A 24,468-nucleotide genomic window follows, 5' to 3' on the forward strand; every position below is an offset into this window, starting at 1 on the left:
ATTAGGGGTGTGAAGTCTGTAAACCGGAGGTGTGGCACAATCTTAAAAATTTGCATTGTCTGCACAGCCGGCTCCTCCCCCTTCACGCCCCTCATGCCTCAGTTTTGAAAATTTGACTGAGAGACGAGGACACGTACGAGAGCCTATGGCGAGGAACCGAACCGTGCAATATGACAAACAGCATCCAAGAACATCTTTAAACGAAAAAGCAACGCTGTTTGTACGAACTGTATGAACAAGAACTATGAACACAGCAGGATTGACAGCACAGAGGCGGGCGTCCAGTGTCCCCTAGAGGATTCAGAGAAATGGATTTATCGGTAAGTACCAAAATCCTCTTTTCTCTTTCATCCACTAGGGGACACTGGAGTTCCATTATACATTAGGGGACGTCCCAAAGTTAACCCCCAGGGAAGGAGTGCTGTCTGTTGCCTGCAAAACCAAACGTCCGAAGTTAGAATCTTCGGACGCAAAGGTATCGAACTTATAAAATTTCGCGAACGTGTGGGCTGAGGACCACGTCGCTGCTCTGCAAAGTTGAGTAGTGGAAACCCCTCTGGCAGCCGCCCAGGAGGCACCCACTGATCTAGTGGTATGCGCACTTGTCCGCAATGGAACCTGTTTACCACTGGAAATATACGCTTGTCTAATAGCAAGTCTAATCCATCGAGACAGGGACTGCTTAGAAGCCGGCCAACCTTTCTTTGGACCATCATAAAGTACGAACAAATGATCTGACTTTCGAAAGAACGATGTAACTTGTACGTACACCCTTAAAGCTCGTACCACATCCAAGGACACATCCCCATCTGCTAGACTCTGGAAAGATGGGACCACAATTGGTTGGTTAACATGAAAACCCGAAACAACCTTAAGAAGGAACTCAGCTCTTGTACGGAGTTCCGCCCGATCCTCATGAAAAATAAAAAAAAGGGACTTTTACACGACAAGGCTCCCAACTCTGAGACCCGTCTAGCCGAAGCTAAGGCTAGTAACAACGTTACCTTCCAAGAAAGATATTTCAGGTCAGTCCGTAGTAACGGTTCAAGCAAAGGTGATTTTAAAAAATCTAACACCAAATTCAGGTCCCACGATGCCGTGGGGGTACGAAAAGGGGGTTGTATCCGTAGCACCCCTTGCAAAAAAGTTTGAACCTCTGGTAAGGATGCCAACCGTCGTTGAAAAAGAATGGAAAGAGCCGACACCTGAACCTTCAGAGATCCCAATCGCAGGCCTAATGTTAGGCCTGCTTGAAGGAACAATAAAAGCCTGGATAAGTGGAAGGTTTTCGAATCCCATCCACGTTCCTGACACCAGTCTATATATTTCTTCCAAATTCTGTAGTAATGCCCCGCAGTAACCGGCTTTCTAGCCGCAATCATCGTAGGAATAGCCAATCTTGGTATTCCTCTGTTTCTTAAGATCCGAGTTTCAACAGCCACGCCGTCAAACGCAGTCTGTTCAGGTCTGGGTGAAGAAACGGTCCTTGAGATAGTAGGTCCTCTCTCTGAGGTAACCTCCACGGGTCTTCTGACTGTAAACCCTGCAGGTCCGAGTACCAACTCCTGCGTGGCCAATCTGGTGCGATTAGAATCGCCCACACTCGTTCTCGTTTCAGTATCCTTGGTATGAAGAGGGAAGGGTGGAAAGATGTACACCCTTTCTTAATCCCAAGGAAGCGTCAACGCATCTACTCCTTCTGCTGCAATATCCCTTGTCCTGGATACATATCTGGGCAGCTGGTGATTCTGCCTCAATGCCATGAGGTCTATCTGCGGAAGACCCCATCTCCTCACTACCATCTTGAAAATCCGCGGATGAAGACACCACTCTCCTGGATGCATGTCTTGTCGACTGAGATAATCTGCTTCCCAGTTTTCTACCCCTGGAATGAATATTGCCGAGAGGATGATGTTTCGCTTTTCCGCCCACAACAGGATCTTCGTTGATTCCTTCAACGCCATCTTGCTCATCGATCCCCCTTGACGGTTTATGTAAGCCGTTGTCGTGACATTGTCCGACTGTATCCGTACATACTGACCTATGACCAGATCCTCGGCCAATAGAAGTGCGTTGTAAACAGCTCTTAGTTCGAGAATGTTTATGGGCAATCTGCTCTCTTGAGGTGTCCACCTTCTCTGAAATTGATGTTCTTCCAGAACGGCACCCCAACCTCTGAGACTGGCGTCCGTTGTTAGAATCCTCCAGTCCCAAATGCCGAATCTCTTTCCTGCTGCGAGATTCTTGTGTATCAACCACCATGTCAGGGGGACACGTACTTGTGGATGAAGTCTGATTCTCCGATGAAGTAGCCAATGCGACCCTGCTCCTTGAGCAATGAGATTTATCTGAAAGGGTCGGGAATGAAGTCTTCCGTACTGGATAGCTTAGAACGACGCTACCATCTTTCCTAGAAGTTGTACACAGATGTAGAGACATCGTCGGTGTCCCTAGTACTTGAGTCACCAACTTCCGTATGTCCTGAATCTTGGATTCTGGCAGAAAACTTCTCAATTTCACCGTGTCCAATATAAGACCTAGGAACTGAATCCGTTGTGTTGGAATGAGGTTGGATTTCTTGAAGTTCACTATCCATCCGTGTTGAATTAGAAATTGGTGAGATGTGAGAGCATCCTTTACCAGCTTCTCCTGAGAAGAGGCTTTGATTAGGAGGTCGTCTAGCTAAGGTATTATAGTGACTCCCCTTACTCTCAATTCTGCCATCATAACCACCATGATCTTCGTGAAGATCCTCGGGGCTGAAGATAGAACGAACGGTAGAGCTCTGAATTGATAATGATCCTTTACCAATGCAAACCGTAGGTAAGCTTGGTGTGGAGACCAAACTGGGATATGCAGGTACGCATCCTTTATGTCCATGGATATCATGAACTCCTTGTATTCTAAACCTGCAATGACCGACTGTATTGATTCCATCTTGAATTTGTAAATTCTTAGAAATTGGTTTAAAACTTTTAAATTTAGAATTGGTCTGACTGTTCCGTCTGGCTTTGGCACGACAAAAAGACTGGAATAAAATCCCGTTCCTCTCTGAGGGGTAGGAACTGGAACAATTACCTCTGACTGTAGCAATTTTTGAATTGCTGTAAGTAACGCCTTTGCCTTCTAAGGGCCCTGAGGTAAACCTGTTGTAAAAAATTGACTGTGAGGTCTCTCTTGAAAATCCAACTTGTACCCCTGGGAGATTATGTTGTTTATCCAGCTCTCTGGAGAGGTGTTGGTCCATGTGTCCTGAAACCCCTCCAGTCGTGCGCCCACCAGGGGAGACCCCAGGTGAGCTGGGAGACCGTCATGCCACGGTATTTTCAGCAGGTTTATCCTGCTTTCTGGTTGCTGCCTGTGAGCGGCCTCTACCTCTGCCCCCACGTGCTGGTCCACCAAAACCTCTTCCTCGGCCTCGAAAGGACTGAGAGCTGAAGGAATTAAACGTTGGTCCCGAATAACCCCTTTTAACCTGTGGAGTGGTTCTTGTATAAGGAGTAGGCAGGAATGTGGACTTCCCAGCTGTAGCTTGGGAAATTCACTTGTCCAATTCTGGATAGAAAAGCGTGTCACCTGCAAAGGGAATAGCTTCCACCGCCTTTTTAGTGTCAGCATCTCCCTGCCATTCTCTAAGCCATAAAATTCTCATTGCCGATATGGCCGATGCAGAAATGCGCGATGCAATCCTACTAGCATCTTTAGATGCCTGACATAAATATGAAGCCGATTCTCGGATGTGTTCTGCCAGATGCGTAATCTCTTCCAAGCTATTTTCCTCTTCAATAGCTTGTTTAATACGACTGGCCCATGCTCCCATGGCTTTGTTAACCCAAGCACAGATGAGGGTAGGCCTCTATGCTGCACCTGCTGCTACAAAAATCGATTTTAAAACCGTGTCAACTTTACGATCTGAAACATCCTTTAAAGTTGTTACATTAGGTATCGGCAAAATTGTCTTTTTTGATAACCTACCTAGGGAAGCATCCACTACCGGTGGATTCTCCCATTTATCCATTACACCCTTAGGTAAAGGATACGTTACCTGAAACCGTTTTGGGAATTGGAAGCGTTTATCAGGTTGTTTCCATGCCTCCTCCATTTGATTCTGGAGGGACTTAGGAATGGGAAACACTGCTGAATGTGGTTTCTGGGATTCGAATAAGTCGAATTCCTCAGGCTCTTTAACCTCTTCACCTTTAAAATCCAGTATTTCCTTAACAGCCTCAATTAAAGAATCAATACCTGAGATCGCTGAATCCTCTTCTGTGGAATCAGCATCCAGGTTAGGTTCAATTAACTCACCTTCCTCCATATCCATAAGGAGACCATCCTCTTCCTCCGTTACCTGAACAACAGGAAGGGGTCTTTTAACTGCCTTGCGCACATTCGTGTCTGGTTGCGCGGGTGGCGTTAATCTTATGAGAAACTCTTCCATGGTCTTTGAGAACTCCGCAGCCCACTCTGATTGTTTGCGTGATTCCGCCATTTCTTTGGATATTCTGTGTAAGAATATCCTCCCATGACCTGGGTGGAGCACTGTTCCCCGGCTGTGCGCCCTTGTCTACGCAGGAGTCGCACACCCCTGAACTGCCAATCCTTGTGTTACATTTCGTACACACGTAATAGGTCTTTTATGTCTTGGTTGCTGCCTTAGACATGATTAGCCCTTTTGTTGACAATTTAAACACAACTTTCACCCTTTATTCAGGAAAAGAAAGTTTGTAGTATATGACGGGAGTTGGAGTGTTTGGAACCGGCTGTAATAACTCTTCCTGATTAAGAGAGGTAAATAAAAAAAAATTAAAAAAATTTAAGTAATGAATAATTTAAAATATCAAACACTAGCCGGTTAGCAGCCCTCACAAGCCCAGCTGTCAATCAGCTACGATGATAGGGTTGTCCACGTACTCCCAGAATTTTCCTCAGGATCTTTGAATAGAAGTCCCTTGAAAATATAAATAATAATAGTTATTCCTTCAGGAGATCCTCAATTATTTATGTCATCATTTTACCAGCAGGGGGAGCCTAACTGAACTTCCTTCCTCTGATAAGGTCTAAGAGTGGGAGGGCTCTCCCTGCCCCTCAGTCTTGGCGCCTATGTAGTTATTTTAAAATGGCCGCCGTAAAAAAATTCAATGCACTTCATTAGAATGTGTAACCACTACACTGAGCGTTTGTACCTCCTGTCTTTCCTAATAAACAGTGACCCGTTCTGTCCTCCGGCTCTGTGTACTATAATCGAGCCGTTTGTATGCCCCCGCGTCTTAAACTCACCTGGGACTAGGGCGCGCTGTCTAAGTGTCTCACCCAGCAGTGCGCCCGCCGTGTCTCTATCTCCTGCGGGAGCCGGGCGCGCTGTGAAAGTCTCTGCCTCAGCAGTGCGACCCGCCGTGTCTCTAGCTTCCGCGGGACCCGGGCGCGCTGTACAAGCGATATGCTTCAGCAGCGCGTCCCGACTCTCCCCTGCGTGCATGTGTCTCTGTCAGCGGCGCTATCTAAGCCGCCAGTATAGTTGGCGCTTTCTGCTCATCATATGTCTATTAAGTCATTAGGGATCTGACTAAACGGCCTGCACCTAAATGTACAGCAATACTGCCTGGAGTATATGCTATATTACTGGCCCTTGTTACAACCAGTACTCACGTTTTGAAGCAAAAAAAAAAAGAGAGGATCTCCGGAGGAGAGATGCAGATCCCTTCAGTAGGGATCTTTGTCTCTCACATATATTCAAGCTTTGTCCCCCTTTTCTTAGGTTGACGCAGCCTGTCTTTGAAGAAAATTTGAATCTAGTCAGGAGCTATCTGCTCCTACGTGCTTCACCTCTAGCACAATTTTCAAAACTGAGGCATGAGGGGCGTGAAGGGGGAGGAGCCGGCTGTGCAGACAATGCAAATTTTTAAGATTGTGCCACACCTCCGGTTCACAGACTTCACACCCCTAATGTATAATGGAACTCCAGTGTCCCCTAGTGGATGAAAGAGAAATATTGTACAGTGTCGACTGTGGATCCCAATCTCAAGGCACCCTAACAGTCCAGGTTTTATCCATGCTTAAGCGAAACTGACGAAGGGGGAGATGTACTAAGCAATGATAAAAGTGGTGAAGTGAGCCAGTGGAGAAGTTGCCCATGGCAACCAATCAGCATTGACCTAACATTTATAATTTGCATACTATACAAGTATACAGAGCAGCTGATTGGTTGCCTCTTAAAAGTACCTCAGTCTATTTAATTACATCTGTGCATAAACATGGATTTCCTTAAAACCTGGTCTAGTAGGGTACCTTTAGGACTTAGGGGGGTATGTACTAAGCTTTTGTGATATAAAGTAAAAGCCAATCAGCTTCTGCCACAATACAGGCGGTGTTCGAAAAATGTTAGAAGCTGGTTGGCTGGTACTTTAGCTCTCTCCAAGGCTTAGTAAATAGACCCTTTACTTTGGATTTAGTAATGTAGAAACCCAAAAACCTTCACTGGCTCATGTATAAAGTCACCAGCCAACAATGAAGAGAAAGTAAAGTTGCTTTGTCACATTACATATATAGCAGAGTCTTTGCACCACCGAGCTGAATAATATACAAGAAATAGCTGGTGTTTATACTTCACTCAACAGTCCCCACATGCTGTTTCTCTCCTCTGCTGAAGGTTGCCGTGGGGGCAAGAAGACCATTCTATAACTAGGCAGAGTGACGGTTTTGCAGGCCTGCTATGCAGAAATCCGCAGTGTAGACATTTGCGACATGACAACCCTTCTTCCCACCCTTCGTTCCTCCTCATTGGTCACCAAGGTCAACGGGCCCAAATTGCCAACAATTCTACATATCCCTATTCGCGTGCGCTCATTTTTGTAACACGCGCAAGTCAATTTCACACAATATGCACTGTGTTCAGCTCTGCATCGCTGCCTCTGTATTTTGGAGAAAAGCCAATGCCCTGTGATATAATGGAAAAGCAAACACCTTTCCATATGTACTTGTGAGACCAGCACAGAGTAAGATCTGAGGATGCAGCAAGGGATGTATTAGAGATTTGTAGTTTAGGTTTAGTGGTTTTATAAAAGGAAATAGTGAACTCCCAAATGTAAAAGTTCCGACGCATTTCAGTGCTGACTCACACACCTTGTGCGCTGAACACACTCAGCTGCAGGGAGCCCTGATAACACATAACAGATGCGAGCCTCTGCATACGTGCAGCTTGAAAAGTGGATGCACCAATCCTTTTTATATAAACACAGGTGTGGATACCCTACGGTAACAATCCTAAAAGTTAAATATATTACTGTGACGCATTCTAAATAAACACTTAGCCACGTAACGGACATATACAGATGTAAATACATTGCGCAGAAAGGGATTACTTCATAACAGGGCTGCAGTGTCTGTTTATGAATTATCCCCTCACCAGAACCGCTGAACCCCTTCCCATATCTAGGACAGGCTCACAAACCTCCCAGACCAGTTTCTAGGGATTGTCCCCACTGCTGGTAGACCTGGCCCCTCGCTGAGCGATGACTGTGCACACCGGACACTGTTCACGCAGCAACACGGGGGTCTCTTCAATTACATGATAGACAACTAAAACTTCAGTCACCTCCATGTTCCCGTTCCTTTATAATAAAGCAGTTTAACACGGGATCCGGTCTCTAGGTCGACCACTATTGGTCGACAGGGGCTTTAGGTCGACAGGTCAAAAGGTCGACATGAGTTTTTCACTATTTCTTTCTTTTTTTGAACCTTTTCATACTTAAAGATCCACGTGGACTACGATTGGAATGGTAACCTTGTCCGAAGCATGGTGAACGAACACGGTGCACTAATTGGGGTTCCCAGTCACTCTACGAAGAAAACGACACCAAAAAAACCATTAAAAAAAACCTCATGTCGACCTTTTGACCTGTCAACCTAGAACATGTCGACCTAGAGACCCTGTCGACCAATAGTGGTCGACCTACACACTATCTACCTTCCATACCACACCAGTTTAACACAGTCTGCTTAGTTAGGGAAACGCCTCTCTTCCAACAAGCTGCAGAGAACATACTTCTTGATGTATGTTACTCAGCTCAGTAATATATAGAGGGCGTATTTTTTAAACCAATTTTGCAGGATATACCACAAAAAACTGACGCAAACTGTAAGCATCCCCAGGATGTATGGATGGATGGGGTGTCTCTCAGATATCTGCTGCAGTTCCCCAGTTTGCAATCACATCTTTAGATGGCGTCAGTCATTGTAGACTCTGGGCTGCTGATTGCACAATTTACTGGGAGAAGGATCTGTAGGATTCCTCCCCGTTATAGTTGTCAGACTGGGGGGGGAATGTACGGCTGGTGTCAAACATTTGAGAGGCACCAATCAATGTACTGGGTCGCAGAGCGCCTTCAAGGGTTACCAAGGGCAGTGTGTCTGTAGTCTCTGGATGGAGATAATTCCCTTTCCTGCCGCTTCCCCTCCTCCCTCCACACAGCCCTTCTCTGTCCACCACCCAGGCTCTTCTCCCCCATGTACCTAGCTCCAACCCCTACAATGTGTGGCTAGTTACTCTTGGCTGACCCCGCTTGTGTGACCAATCCGGCTCCCTTCTTAACTCCCACTTCATATGTTCCTTCCTCCCATCTTCCCCCTTCTCTCTCCCAACCTTGGACCCACAGGAGCGGATGTGATTTTTAATACAGCTGGGTGGAAATATATAATAGATATACCACTCTTGGGTGTGCAGTTGTGCTCTGCTATATACACTCCTTGGGTAGGCGTGCGTATATCAGAGCATGACCGTACACCCAAGAGTGGTATATCTATCTTATAAAATAGTCAATGTTGTGACAAAATAGTTCTATGTGGGGATAATGTAGGGAGACACAGATATTGCAGACTCTGAAGTGGTTGCTCAGGGAAGTCCTGTTCACATTTATTGAATAGATCATCATTGTACAAGTCATGTGTGATGAGGTCTGATATGAAACCATTTGCGTTATGAGGTAAATCTGACATTTTGGGATATGTTTCTGTCAGCAATGTGTGTCAGAGTGAGGCAGTGATGTTGCTGCTCCTCTGTGAGCAGTCTCTGGGCGGGATGTATTAACATACATCGCCGCCCCTCGCCGGTTACCGCAGCGATGTTGATCGCATATGTACTAACATATGCGATCAACATCGCGATGCGGTGACGGAGGCCCCCCGCGATACCTGTTAGGTGGTCTGCGGGGGGTCTCCGTCACCTCCCCGGGGTCCCCACACTGGCTAGATGCCGGGAAGCAGCAGCAGGCTGTCCCCGGCACCTCCTCCTCCCCCCTGCAGCCGGAAGGACGTCCGGCTGCGTTGCTAGGGGGAGGAGGACACTACCTTCCGGGTCCAGGGCAGCCTGGAGGAAGGTAAGCCAGGGGGAAGGGGGGTCGGCGTCTGCGGCGGGGGTCGACGGTGTCGGCGGGTTGCGGCGGTTGGCGAAAAGAAGCCCATAGGCTTCTATAGGGTTTCGCCATCCAGAGATGGCGAAACCCTGGACGCCGAAAACGCTGCGGTAGGGTCTTAGTAAATATGAAAATGCGGTAAAACCCCCGTTTTCGGGGGTTTTACCGCATTTTTGCTTTAGTACATCCCGCCCAGACTGTGAGAGCTGTAACTGATTACACTTGTGGAGTGATACAGCTGTGTCTTTGTGATGCGCTTCAAATTACAGTTGGAAGTAGATCAGGCCCGAGGTGTGCGGTTGTTGGGAAACAATTCACGGTCATGTGATCCAATGTGTCCAATCATGTTGGTGAAATCTGTCTCAATATACTACACCATTTAATAAATATATGATGTTATATTATATATAGGCACCAAACAGGGGCATAGCCAGAACTTTAGGGGCCCCATAGCAACATTTTGAAGGGGCCCTTGTCCCAAGGCTTCTAGAGATACACCTGTCCGCAGCAGTTGATAATGGTATACCCCATAATAGTGCACTAGTTGATTTTCTGAGACATATTAGTGCCTTAGTTAATGTTATTTTACATTGTAGGACTGCCAGCACACATTATGCCAGTACACATTACTATTATACAGTACACCCAATTCACATTATGACATACAGTGTCCCCAGTTCATAGTATGCCACATTAGAATACCCTCCAGTTCATATTATATCACATTACAATGATCTGACCAGTGGCATAACTAGATATATTGTAGGCCCCAAAGCAAAAGTTGTTAGGGCCCTTATGTACATAATAATGGTGAAAAATGTATGTAAAACATGTAACTCTGACAGGGAAGGTGGCCCCTCTCAGCTCTGGGCCCCATTGCAGCTGCACTGCCTGCACCTATGGTAGCTACGCCCTTGGCACCAAAATTAAACTTTATCCCCCCTCCCCCTGAACCTTAAAAACATTCTAGTGCCCCTGCTCCTCAGTAATGGTAGCTTGCACAAGCCTGGGTCCAGGAACAAATAGTCCCAAAGTAGTCCCTATCAGAGCACATGTGCCTGCGTGTTTCTTCATACATCTAGACCAGCGGTACATCATTTGTTATAGCCGCAATAAGGGGTATAAAACCTGATAATGAATATGCCCCATAGCCTGTGTAATACAGGAATATAAAATTCTGGCTTTAATTTTCCCTTTAAGCATTACAAGGGTGTGGTTCATTGGGTCGACAGTAACTAGGTCAACAGTCGTTAGGTCGAGCACTATCGGTCGACCGTGATAAAAGTGGAGAAGTTGCCCATGGCAACCAATCAGCATTGACGTAACATTTACAATTTGTATACTATAAAGTTAAACCGAGCATCTGATTGGTTGCCATGGGCAACTTCTCCATTGGCTCACTTCTCCACTTTTATCGCTGCTTAGTAAATGTTCACCTAAGGGGTCTATTTACTAAGCCTTGGGTGGAGATAAAGTGCATGGAGATACAGCACCAGCCAATCAGCTCCTAACTGCCATGTCACAGGCTGTGTTTGAAAAATGACAGTTAGAAGCTTATTGGTTTGGACTTTAGCTCTGAGCACTTTATCTCTACCCAAGGCTTAGTAAATAGACTTCTAGGTCGACACATGAAACAGATCGACATGACCTTTAGGTCGACATAGAAAAAAACTCGACATAAGTTAAAAAATAAAAATTGTGTTGTTTTCTTTGCAAAGTGACCGGGAACCCCAATTAGTGCACAGTGTCCCCCCGCATGGACAAGGGTTAGGGTTACTATTCCCAATTGTATTCCACATGGATCATAAAGTATGGAAAATTTCAAAAAAAATGTTTAAAAAAAAGTGAAAAACTCATGTCGACCTTTGACATGTTGACCTAGTGACCATGTCGACCAATAGTGGTCGACCTAAGTACCGGATAACCATTACATCTTGTAAACACGTACATTATGATTTTGAAAATACATAATAATACTCATGGCAGAATGTTCCTTTACAATGTGTATTTATTTCTAAACACATTTATTGCAACAAGTTACCACACATCCTGTGCAACGCAAGTCCGAGGCGCAAGCTTCCGACTAACTGCAGAACGTATTCCATGAGGGTCCGATCCCCAACCAGCCAGTAAATAACAAGACAGGGTGCAGCCGGCTGCCTAAAGGTCACTTTCATTAAACAATGTATTTATAGCTGTATGAATGAGCCACACTTACATAATCTACAGCATCAGAGAACAATCGCGGATTACATATAGGATCTGGCAGCAGCGGATTACAGCGATGTAAACCTGGCAAATTCACAAATAAATCAATTGTGTCTAATTGTTCACACTGGAAGATGCATCCACTAGACGGTCACTAATAAATGATTATTCTGACAATGTCGGGAGGTGCGGAACTCTAATGACCTATATGTTCTGCTCTCATTAAGGTCATCTGCACTAGAATAATTAAACTAATTGTTGGAAGTGATATAGTAATTTATATATGCACCCCCTTATTAAATAGGTAATGAATATATCATACATATTTTCTATAGGGTAAAATGAGGTTTAAATGTTATTTACTTCTTACCAAAAGCTGAATATCCTTACAAACGGAACAGACAAAAAAAATTTTTTCTAAAAATGGTAGCTTTAAAATTCTGGCGTTTAGGGATTCTGCCCCTTGGTGATGAAGGGGTAGATCTAGTGGGATGCAGTTAAAATGTCAGCTGTTGGGATCCTGGCATTCAGGAAACGGACACCGGAATCCCGACAGCCGGCATTTTACCAACGGACGGAATCCTGACACTCGCCCGGTATTCCCACTTGGTTGGTCAGTCCACGCCACCAACCGAGTGGGGATAGAAGCTGTGGCGCGCAAAGTCCTGAAACACTGCACGCGCAGCGAGCCCGCAAGGGGACTCACTTCCTAGCTGTTAAGATTCCGGTAGATGATGCTGCCGTCCGTATACGGAGAGCCGGCATCCCGTCTGCTGGTATATCATACTGGATCCGATCTAGCAAACCATGTAAAAGCTACTGGATCCGATCTAGCAAACCATGTAAAAGCAGACAAAGATAAGTATTGCCCAAAGTACCCAATCAGATTCTAGATCTCCTTAAATCCATTCTGTAAAATGATAGCTAGATTCTGATTGGCCTCTTCAGAAGATTGGATACATCTCCCCCTATATCTGTGTGTGTGACATCATCAATGAACACCAATTATTTTGTTTACTGCCGGTTTCCAGCTAAGGGCTCATTAATGTTGTACCATTACTATATATTCATTTTCTTTATGGTGCCATAATGGCCCTGAAACGTTTATTCTTATATCCATAACATAGTGTGAAATCAGTCATTTAGCCAAAGGAGAGATTACCCAGCCTGGCAACATTATTATTATTACTGGAGATTATTTGACAACACGTTTGTTAGCTGAAACAGAAAATCTCATCTCGCCGCCCATACACATGAAAACATGCCAAATTGCCCTTTTTAATACAAACTAAATGAGTTTTCTATGCAATGTGCCTGCGGAGGGGGGGCACAATGTAGATGGAGAGCAAGTGATGGTTTTATTTCCAGCTGTGCACAGCAATGAATTTTAAGCTGATTCAGGGAAATTGGGCGCATTCCAAGGTCGTTTTATTTCACAGGCATTCCTTACCTGGGGCACGATGCGGCGCAACTAAGCAAATAGACCTTTATTCGGTATGCCAGTCAGGATTTACACACATTATTAATAGCAGCATTTCCAATATGTCACTCAGTTTGACACACGCACTCACACCGCCACTCTAGCGGTCTGTGGAGGATTATGAGACCGAACACGGAGCCCTGTAAAAAAACAGCTGCGTGGAGCAGTCTATTGGGCCGAGATGGGGGTTCCAAAGCATACTTTTGCACCTTGGCCTACCACTCGCTAGTTCCGACACTGTCCCAAAGAAACGTTTGGCGACTGTTTCCTGACGGCGAAGGGGTCCTCATTCCGCAAAAATCTACATCTTTAATTCCGCACTCCATTTACACACCTAGGAGAGGGATAAAGTGGACGGAGATAAAGTACCAGCCAATCAGCCACTATCTGCCATGTGTTTGAAAAATGGACAGTTAGGAGCTGGTTGGCTGGTACTTTATCTCTATCCACTTTCTATCTCTCCAAGATTGAATACATAGACTAGTTACTTTAAAAATATTTTTAAAATAGTTCTTATTACAATATAAATAAAGGCTATAATTAAAGAGGATAATGATGGTTTTTTTTTTTAATGAAAAACCCATAATAAAAGTAGCATTTTACATTCTTTTTAGAACTAATGCATCAATCACAATGCAGATTATTATACCCACTCATGGCTGGCAATAGGGTTTTACATTAAACTGTACCCGGGGAAGTGACAGGAAGCAGTCTCCACTTGGAAAAGCGGTAAATGCATGCCGATTTCCAATCCTAATGAAGACACAATTCTACATATTATAACAAAGAAATACATAGTACATGTATACAGTCGTGAAAGCACCAACACGTTCGTAACAGTGGCACATTGCGACCGGCTAATGGCTCATTTGGCCACACATGCAGGTAAATGAGTGACGTTGCTCTACCGGAATTCCGAGTGATCTGCAAAGCTGATCGGAACTGACCCGACCTCTGTAACGGCCCACTGTGTCTCTACAAGAGCCCTGTACAGCTGTGATGCTCACTTTGCCAGTGGTGGCACTTTGTAACCTGTCTCATAATAGAGTTCTAGGTATGCATGTCTTTGGAAAAACACTGAAGCAGCCCATACCAGGCTCCCCCAATTGTGCTACTTGCAGACCCCCCAGCAAGCATCGCCCACTTTCATGAGACCTCACGATTCATGTGTTATCTGCAGACAGACATTTATCAACACCGCTTAAAGCTGCAAATCCACACTAGACCTAGGGAGGCCGCTTTGGGGTAAATTACACAAGCAATGATCATTTTGGATCATCTTGACCCTCCCTGTTTAGATGCAGACTGAAATTTGCCCAAAAAAGACCAAATTCCCAGTTAATCCTTGATTGGTGGCCATCAGAAAACCAGTTGTGATAACAGAAGGGGAACAACGATGACGTCTGACTGTTCCAATGATGAAGTGCCTGATATGGCAACTCTGCGGTCTTCTGAGTTTGGACACACACCCCTATGTACGTAATTGACCCCATTTAAGCGTTATCTGGCTTCTCAGCAGTCAGGCCACAGGCCAGTGCACGGATAAAATGATCACCCCTCTCTGTAGTTTGGGCAACATACGGAACTCTGGTGTCCTTACAGCCACGTTGAACCACAAATACAAATCAATCATACACCATTCTGCAGTATAGCCGTCCCTTTAAACAGCTCATATCTACTGGGTCACCTCTGGTTTTCCATGACCAGAAGCAATAAACCAGCTGCTGGGGAGGAACAGAACATGATTGGTTTCCCATTCCGGCCCCACCTGACCGTGAATGCCGGAGGTACTAGTGCTGAAGATGGACGCCAAGGAATTTCCCGCCTAAAGTAAACAAGACCTCTGGCGCCAGAGCCCTCCAGCCATAAAATTAATGACTATATATTTAAAAATAACCAGAAATATTTCAATATCTAGCCGTGGGACATTAATGAGAACTTGGCTGTCCTTCCCGTACCCCATGCTGGCCGGATATATTCTATGAAGTGAAAGGTCACTTTGATGTGACATGACAGGGCCGAGATGCCAACTTCTATTTCAGTGGGTTTAGAGTAGAGAATTACGATGGTCAGAAAATAAATGACAATCTATGTATATAAATCGATGCAGGTAGAATAAGTATGTCCATCTGATAATTCAAACGTACAGAGCCATGAACACTGAACACTGCGTACGTTTAGGATAAACTTACGTAAAACAATGGGATACGTGTAATTTACCGGCTGTCGGATCCCGGCGGTCAGGATACAGATGCCAGGATTCAGACAGCAGAAATTGTCGTCAGCTGGAATCCCAGCACAACAGGGCTATTCCCACTCGTGGGTGTCCGTGACACCCATAGAGTGGGAATAGATACTGTGGCAAGCGCAGCGGGCTCGCAAGGTGCCTCTTAGCGCTTGCCCCGCTGCCGGCATTCTGGCGGGCGGGATACGGACAGCCAGCATCCCGTCCGTTGGTCACCCATACCGAACCCAGAACAATAGTTTTAAGAAAATGAACATTTCTGGAGGAGATACGCGCTGTTATCTGAGCTGTCCTATAGAACCAGTGCACACTACAGATGGACCCAGCACGTTATTATATAGAATTATATTGATTTACTAGATGGTAGGCGCAACTTTTCCCAAATATATTGCTTTATCTTTCTAGTTTTTTTTTTATTTTTATGTCCTCCTCTCAGAATAATTTATGAGTGAATAAGATTATTTGACGTTCAGGGGCTACCGGGATCTTTGTTAGAAAACCCAGAAAGAAGTGTACCCTATGGACAGCACTGCAAAAAGTTCAGAAAAACTAGGCAAACTTTTATTTTTATTGTTTTACAATGGATTTATACATTTTTATTGCCGTTATATACGCACCCATTCATTATAACTGCACTATATATAGCAGTGCCACTAGATTCATGAGAGCTATAGATTCCCATTTGGCAAGGTTGCTCCTAGTTGTATAAAAGTATTGCTGCAAGGACCCGGATGGCCTTACCGTGCTCACAGTTACAGATTAGGGGCGAGTCAGACATGCTCACTTGAGCAGCCACTCCTTGGGTATAGAGATTCCCTCTCAAAGTCAGTAACTACCTGTTTGACTCCTCCCACTGCATCGTAGGAAGGTAACTGGCTGCCGTGACCAGCCTCTGGAACCAAATCTACCCCTTTCAAACTTACAGAGCCGGGTCGCACCCGGGAATTTGTACACTGGTGCTTCCTGGGTGCAACACGGCTTAAGACTCCTTTCAGACGTGCAGCCCGACCCGATGTACTGTTGACATCACCGCTACAGGAGGCGGTGCTTGGGGATGATCCTCTACAAGCGCCGCCTCCTCCTATGCAGAGAACGGGTGCCGGGTCGCCTTGACCCGGCTTACCCGTCCACACTGCACGCAGCCTGGGTCGATTATGGTTTCAACCCAGGTCGCGACCTGGGATGAAATGCTGGGGCACTCGACCCGGGATATTGCTTTAGGGCCCTTTCAGACTAAGCAAAATCCCGGGGTTGATGCGCGATCATATGCAATAACCCGGGAAATTAATGCTCGTCTGAAAGGAGTATTATTTCTGGGTATGTGTGTTCACATTGCTGCAACACCTCCTGGTTGGGTGAACACCAATTTCCCATTGGCCACTTACTCTGGGCCAGCGCTTCTCTTGGCAGCGGGATTAATCTTAGAGACACTCAACCTCAGGACAGCTGTCGAAACGCGTAAGCATTTGGTGCTTATCTGGTAATCACAGGACATTGTTCATTCGCACCAATAAAAATGTATATAAAAACAATTATTCCTAGCTGAAGGTTCTGGGAATATCACAGCATGCAGATGTTCCACTCCTCAAAATGAATACAACTAAACCACTGCGCACACTTTGAGAAAGACTTCATGTCGAAACGCGTTGGCGGAGGACAAGAAAGCAGTCATCAACCGGATCTACAGTAGGAGGGCACTTACCAGGTGTGCTTTATCCATTTGGAAGTGTTGAGTTAACATTATTTGAAGTTACTGAATACTTACCTGCTACCAGACACAACTGAGGATATGATGTTCCTTTGAACAAGACCGTTCTGTGTGAATAGGATTTTATATACATCTTTACCTCCTATTCTGTGGTGGTTCTACATACGGTCTACCTCCTTCCTTCTGAGGTTATTGGAAGATAATGAGAAGAATTGCAGAGATACCTGGAAGCGACTGTATTAAGATTGGATAGTATCCCAGTTAGGACGCGCTTATACTGATGCTTTTGTTCTACTCCTCATGATGTTCCTAGGATACACACTTTTTGAGCACACAAAGAATCTTTTATACCGTAGAAGCACCCAATACGGCAGGGGGTAAATCCAGGCCAGCCCAGCTGAATACATGCATTCGTATATTACCATTGTTGTCGGTGGGCAGGGAGGTGTGTTCTCACCTCTATGCCTTGGGGGGGGGGGGACGAGCCAAGCCCGGCTCTTGGCCACTCCAAGGTGCCTACAGTTCTAGGAGGTGGGCGTTCTCTCTACATATCCAGCATAGAATACTTCTAGGAAATCTGCTTCTTGGGCTTGCTTCTACCTCTGGCTGAAAATGGTAGGCAGCCAGAGCCTGGGGCAGCAGTCGTCCTGCTAACGGTCCTGGAGACCTTAGGGCTCCAGTTAGCCGTTTTGCCTCCTAGCAACTCATGAGCATTCAAACTCAGGAAGCTGCAGGTGAAGACCCTCTGGCAACTTGCATACCCCATATACAGATGGAGCCCTACTCATCTATCCCTTTAATACAATTAATTGAGCCAGGGCAGTCGGACTTAATCCCCTGCTGTAATGACCTAATCCCCTGCTGTATTGTTCTCTCTGTATTGTATTGCAGCTGAGAACAATAGAGGAAAGGCTTATGCTAATAAGCCTTGGTGCACCTAGGTGCAGCAGAGAAGCTGACTTTTCAGTCACACTGAAGTCGAGTGCCCACTCAACCCAAATTACCCCCAACTGCTAGAATATGAGCGTCTCCTACAGCGCAAGGATATTTAAACCGAGCGCCTACAAAACATGATTTTTATTCAGTTACTAAAAATACTGTGAACCTGCCCCCGTTTTATCATACAAAAAGAAAATAAAACTGCATTGTAGACGCCACTTTTTTCAGGCAAAGGCCAATTTCATTAATTCCACTACAATACGACAACGATCCGCAGATAAGTGCCTTCACAACCATTTGCAAATTGAATTCGAGAGATGCAATCTCAGAATTAATCCGCTGCACTTGGAAGCCTCTTTTTAAGAATTTGTTTCTGGAGCCAGACAAATATCAAGATCCTAGGAAAACAGACTATATTGATTTTTCTTTTTTCTCTTCTAGGTAGATTAAACTAAAACCTTTTCTATCCTCCGTGTAATTCCATCTGAGTATTACAGGCTGGGTGGGCACTTAAACAATGTAAACCCGTCCAGCTACCCAGTCAATAACTCAATGTACATGTACAGATAGATCTAGCTGGCTCACCATAATGGGGAATTTATGCGGAATAATATAGTGCCGTCATTTTTGTGTTCTAGGTAGAAAACTAGGACAACTCCATTGATTTGCTAGTTTATTAACTTCCTCTCTAGCAAATCTTTTCATTTGTCACCTCTGGTGTGGACAGTAAGCCAGTTTCCTCAAAGTCAGTGTGTCTTGGGAAGCGGGCCAGAGTTTTACAGAAATATGGCAGAGTGCACCAAGCTCATATATTTCAACTGACCGTGCTGTTGTAAACAAGGTAGGACAAACAAAATAAACAGAATTCTATCTCCTCTATAGCAGACCATAGTGTCTAGATTTTGCAGCTAGCTCCGGCATCTAGCGGTTGAGTCTCTGTCACAGGGGATGACAAGCAAGTAATGAGAGCCAAGAACATGCAATTAAAATGAGCAAAGTATTCGTGCCCACGTGTCTATTTTTGTTATTGAGGCTTGAAATCATCTGCAGCATCACCTTCGGACCAAGTAGCCACTTGACATGCTGGGATTACAGCCCCACGTCGGGAGCAGAATTAATTGCAGAGATGACATTTTCGATTTTCAAAAAACAAAATTTGCAATATATAAAATCACATTTGCCCTTTGGTTCGGGGCTACTGAGAAACTGTATGCAGCAGTGACAGACTGCAGGCTCCGGTCATTATAAACCTGAATAAGCAACATGAAATAAAATGGATTTTTGGATAATCAATTATTTAATGAAATGGAAAATGTAAAATCAGATCCCTCCCCACCCCCTTCACAATATAAATGTTTTTTCCTATTTCAATATAATCAAATAGAACTATTGTGTGTGAATCGGTGTATGTTAAATCTCATTATACGGAGCAAAAAAGAGACTACTTATTTTTTAGCCCATGTAACCGTAATAGAAAAATAAGCTAGACATATAGGAGCAGAAAACGGTGAAAATAAGATTAATTGGAAGATTGTTCCATTCCTTCCTTTAATTCTTCAATTTCTCCGAATTGGGAAATCCAAAAATATGGAGAGAAAAAAAAAAATACAAACAGTCGCTAACAGTTTTGCAGAATTACAATTTTTTCAATAGGCTTATGTTAGAATTTAAACAAATGAATCTATTACATTTGTGTTATGTAAATATTAAATGGTAACTGTATAAAAGGATTGCTATAAGACTTTACCCGCTTTCTAGATGGAGACTACACATTTGCGTCCAATAACAGGGGTGTGGTCTTGATAATGTGGGAGTGGTTTGGACAGATCTGGACCGTTCCTCTACTGTGCATTGCAAGGACAACTGTAAAGTGTAACGCATAAAAACGGGAGGCGCTTCATTTTGTCCTGAATTTACAGATCTAAACTTGGGACGTATGCTCCGCTTCTGCAAGTCTCGATGAAGGGTGATGAACCTTCCACGTACACCACATATGGGCCTAGTGATAATAGATATATGTGAGGTCATCGAGATTGGGGTATGATGTCATTGGGGGGTATTGTCACTACTGGAAAGGAGAAAAATATTCAGTTCTCTCACAGCGTCCACAGTCAGAGATAAAAAAAAAAAAAATCAAAAAACATATTGCACATATTAACGACTGATAAAAACGTAGCTTCCTTTTTATATATTACTGGACATGAGTACATTTATATTCCTACACATTGTAATGTGCCACCTCCTTAGTCATCTGGAAAAGCAGGACACAACCTGTAGAGGTCACTGTTGCCACTGAGGACCAGGAAGAGGCCACATCCATGCCTGGCACATATGGATGGTGTAAGATTTGCAGACAGTACGTTCTCCTTCTGTGCTGCGAGTGGATCATATTTGCAGTCTGTAATCTAGTGACACCAATGCATCCCCCACACGGACACATTAGCAACGCCGCACAGACCAGAGATATCCGGTGTTGGGTAAATACTAGTGAGCATTATTACAGCAGTAACAGGGCCTGATGCAGAAATATACGCTAATGCATTTATTTTGACGCCACTCCCCATTACCTCCCCAAATGGTCCCTTCCTGTCTATCACTTTGTGACTGAATCCTCACTGCGAGCGGCTACGGTCATGGACTTTGACGCAAGCACAGTGCGACTAGTGTGCCGTCGGCCAATAATCTCTCATCTGCGAAAACATCGGCACTATGGATCAGTCCCACAGCTAACAACTTCAAACATTTAGGGGAAATATATCAAGCCTTGGAGAGTGACCAAGTGGAGAAGATGCCCAAACAATCAGCTTCTGTCACTTATCTAGCGCATGTCTGTGAATGACAGTAAAAGGCCGATTGGTTGTTTTGGGCACCTTCTCCGTCACTCTCCAAGGCTTGACACATCTCCCCCATACGCAGTTACATGATCTGCTGAGAAACACCTATGTAATCATGGGTAATCCATACGGTTGCCAACAGCTGGGAGATGACCACAAACGTGCCTTCGTCAGATACGTGGTTGGCGACACCAAAACAACTGGATTGTATAGACTCTGCGACCCCGATAAGTGATCCACCCGTCCGTCCCGACTACCAAGCGGCCCAGATGGACAGCGATGACTCATTCCGGGGTTGGGATCACAGTTTACAGGGATTGCAGCATGTGCCCACTTTAAGGGTTACACGTCGGGATCCCAACAGCCGGTGTATTGACCGCATCCGTACCAGAGAGATCCAACAATCTTTCATGTAAGAGGCGACTAGGTCTTAAATGCAATTACATACAATCATTTTGCTTGAATAACAGAACTGGGTCACGGTCAGAGTGACATTTTCACACAATAACTATGTCCACGCACACAAATAGGCCACAACGTCACAACAAAACCAGATTTGTAGACGTGCAGGTCTGCACTTTTATAAGAATCCTCCTTTGGGTCAACAAAGGTGGAAGAAACAGAGGGGGTCATTCAGAGTTGTTCGCTAGCAGATTTCGGTCACAGCGCAGCGATCAGGCAAGAAAACGGCACTTTTGCGCATGCGGCGCAATTCGCACACGCGTCGCACTATTACAACGAACGATGTAGTTTCACACAAGGTCTAGCGAAGCTTTTCAGTTACACTGCTGGCTGCAGAGTGATTGACATGAAGTGGGCGTTTCTGGGTGTCAACTGACCGTTTTCAGGGAGTGTGTGGAAAAACGCAGGCGTGCCACATAAAAACGCAGGTGTGGTTGGGGAAACGCAGGCGTGGCTGGCCGAACGCAGGGCGTGTTCGTGACGTCAAAACACGAACTGAATAGTCTGAAGTGATCGCTAGCGCTGAGTAGGTCTGAAGCTACTCTGAAACTGCACAAAATTTATTTTGTAGCAGCTCTGCGATCCTTTCCTTCGCACTTCTGCTAAGCTAAGATACACTCCCAGAGGGAGGCGGCTTAGCGTTTGCACGGCTGCTAAAAGCAGCTAGCGTGCGAACAACTCGGAATGAGGGCCAGAGTGTAGAAGAATGTAGAAAACGGACGTTAATTAGCTCCATAATACTGTGTCACCCCCACCACACTATATGTGCATTATAACCAAAATGTTTTTATTTTTTTTAAATATACTTAGCATCATCATCATAACTAGTTCTAAAATAAGAAAATATTTATACACCCACTTAATATTCTAGATAAATACTAAGTGGCCATAAAATAAAGAACGGCGTTATATACCCACTAATGCACTACCTTCCTAATGGTAATGGTTGTATATTCTATTGTGCCATAGTAACCAGCCTTACCACGACCCTGCGGCCAGGACAGCTCATCTCACGCCACGTAGCAGAGATCAGACACAGACAAAACCGGTGGGCCGCACGCACGTTCCACTAAAGTTCAAAATGGCCGCACATTAGCCTAACTCTCAGTAACAGGTTAAAGCAATACATCATCATATATTATTTTCAAGGCGCCACAAAGTGTCAGCAAGGGGACACAAGCAATCAGCACAGTAACAGTGTAAGCGGACATATCAAAATTATAATGTCAGATTAGTTAGGTCGAGCATAAAAGACGAGGGTAGGGTAAGTCGTAGGGAGGGGGGTGGTAGTTCGCCACTCGATGGGCATGTACACATAAGGTGTGGGCAAGCTTTCAGTATCAGAGTTGCTGAGCGGACTTCAGCTAGGGTCAGAGCAAGAGGACAGTGGGCCCTGCTCGTGAGAGATTACATACGTCAAAGCAAGACTCCATAACCACATTTCAGCAGGTATTTTACGGTAAAACAAGTGTCACAAGCTGCAACGAACAAATCTGATGATATAGCAGGGAGGGAGCTGGGGGCCGCAGGTGAAGGCTCGGAGGGCCGCCTGTGGCCCATCACTGGTTTATAATACTCATCGTGGAATTTTTGCGGACATTACTATATAGTTTTGACGCGCTCATGTACTCTTCTGCATCTTATAAGGCTTATTCAAGCCTATCCCCTTTTAATGCAGTTTACCGGAGCGAATTAAATGTGTACAGCCAATGACTCCAGTCACGCCACTGAAGCCTAAAACGTTAGCGCTGCACTAACACGTAAAACACACATTAACGGTACACAAAACCCTCTTTTCCCGGCACGTATGAATAAGTCCAGAAAAGGTAGATAATAGGTCAGATCAGAATTAGAGAAATTGTACTGTGCCATTGGCTTGTGCAGAAAAATAGGGTCTTCATAGGGGCTAATCTTTAAAACCTGGGACAATCCATTGAATATCAAGACCGCTGTACAGTTAGCAGTTACGATACATCCATCTGGTAAAGGAAGACGTCACTGGCACCGACTGGGTTAAAAATCAATATAAAAGAGGATAAAAAGCAGCTGCGAGACAAGGTGCAGGGTTCATTCAGACAAAAAGCCGGGAATATCATCTGATCAGCGTCATTCTTCTCCTACAGGAAGGATCATATTACCTTTGCGGTCAGATGCATTATTTATAGGGGGAGCGGGTGCAGCAAAAAATGTCCTGACAACCAGAGACCCGAAACTCAACGCACCTGCAAAGAACCGATCCCAATGCCGACCTTAGAGGGAATATGAAAAGGTTTCAATCTATTTGAGATGTGGGAGAGAGTTTCTGAAACATAAATAAAAGCACAAGGCAGTTGGTATAACGGGTGTAAAGCATAATTTGGTCCCATTTATTTGATTCCTCGATAGGGTAGGATCTGATGATTTTGCAAGGAACGTGTATTTTGCTTTAGTATTCTGTAGCTCTCACATCAGGAGACCTTTTCCTAGCATTGTCTAGCACAGTGTGACCTATGTAGCATGCCCAAGATGGCTGCCTCACCTGGTACCTTTGTGAGTAGGATGAATAACCCTGAGAGTTAATCCACAAAAAAAATGGCTTCCTCACCTCTGTATTAGGTTAATGGTTTCTATACGGCACCTGGAGTCCTTTAAGAGAAAAGCTCGATATAAAAGAAATTAAGAATATATAATAATGGAGGTTATGGATAGCATGTAAGCCTGGCACAAGGGGGCATATTTACTAAGAGTCGATTTTGAAGATTTTTTTTGGTCGATGATGGACTGATTTTGTGTTTCAGGGACTAAATCACACATTTACTAACAGATGATGTTTGACATTTAAAAAATAATAATATATATATATATATATCTCTCTCTATCTATATCTATATCTATATATATATATATATACATACACACACACACACACACACACACACACACACACACACACGTTGAGTATCCCTTATCTAAAATGCTTGGGACCAGAAGTATTTTGGATATCGTATTTTTCCGTATTTTGGAATAATTGCATACCATAATGAGATATCATGGCGATGGGACCCAAGTCTAAGCACAGAATACATTTATGTTTCATATACACCTTATACACACAGTCTGAAGGTCATTTTAGTCAATATTTGTTTATAACTTTGTGCATTAAACAAAGCGTGTGTACATTCACACAATTCATTTATGTTTCATAT

General features: G+C 44.6%; 1 protein-coding gene across 2 annotated transcripts in view; it reads right to left on the bottom strand.

The window, feature by feature from the left end:
* Positions 1–24,468, bottom strand: part of UBTD1 (ubiquitin domain containing 1) — a 70,208-nt gene that overhangs the window by 10,997 nt on the left and 34,743 nt on the right. The window lies entirely within an intron of this gene.

Source organism: Pseudophryne corroboree, chromosome 3 (genome assembly GCF_028390025.1).
Source record: "Pseudophryne corroboree isolate aPseCor3 chromosome 3, aPseCor3.hap2, whole genome shotgun sequence".
Taxonomy (NCBI): domain Eukaryota; kingdom Metazoa; phylum Chordata; class Amphibia; order Anura; family Myobatrachidae; genus Pseudophryne; species Pseudophryne corroboree.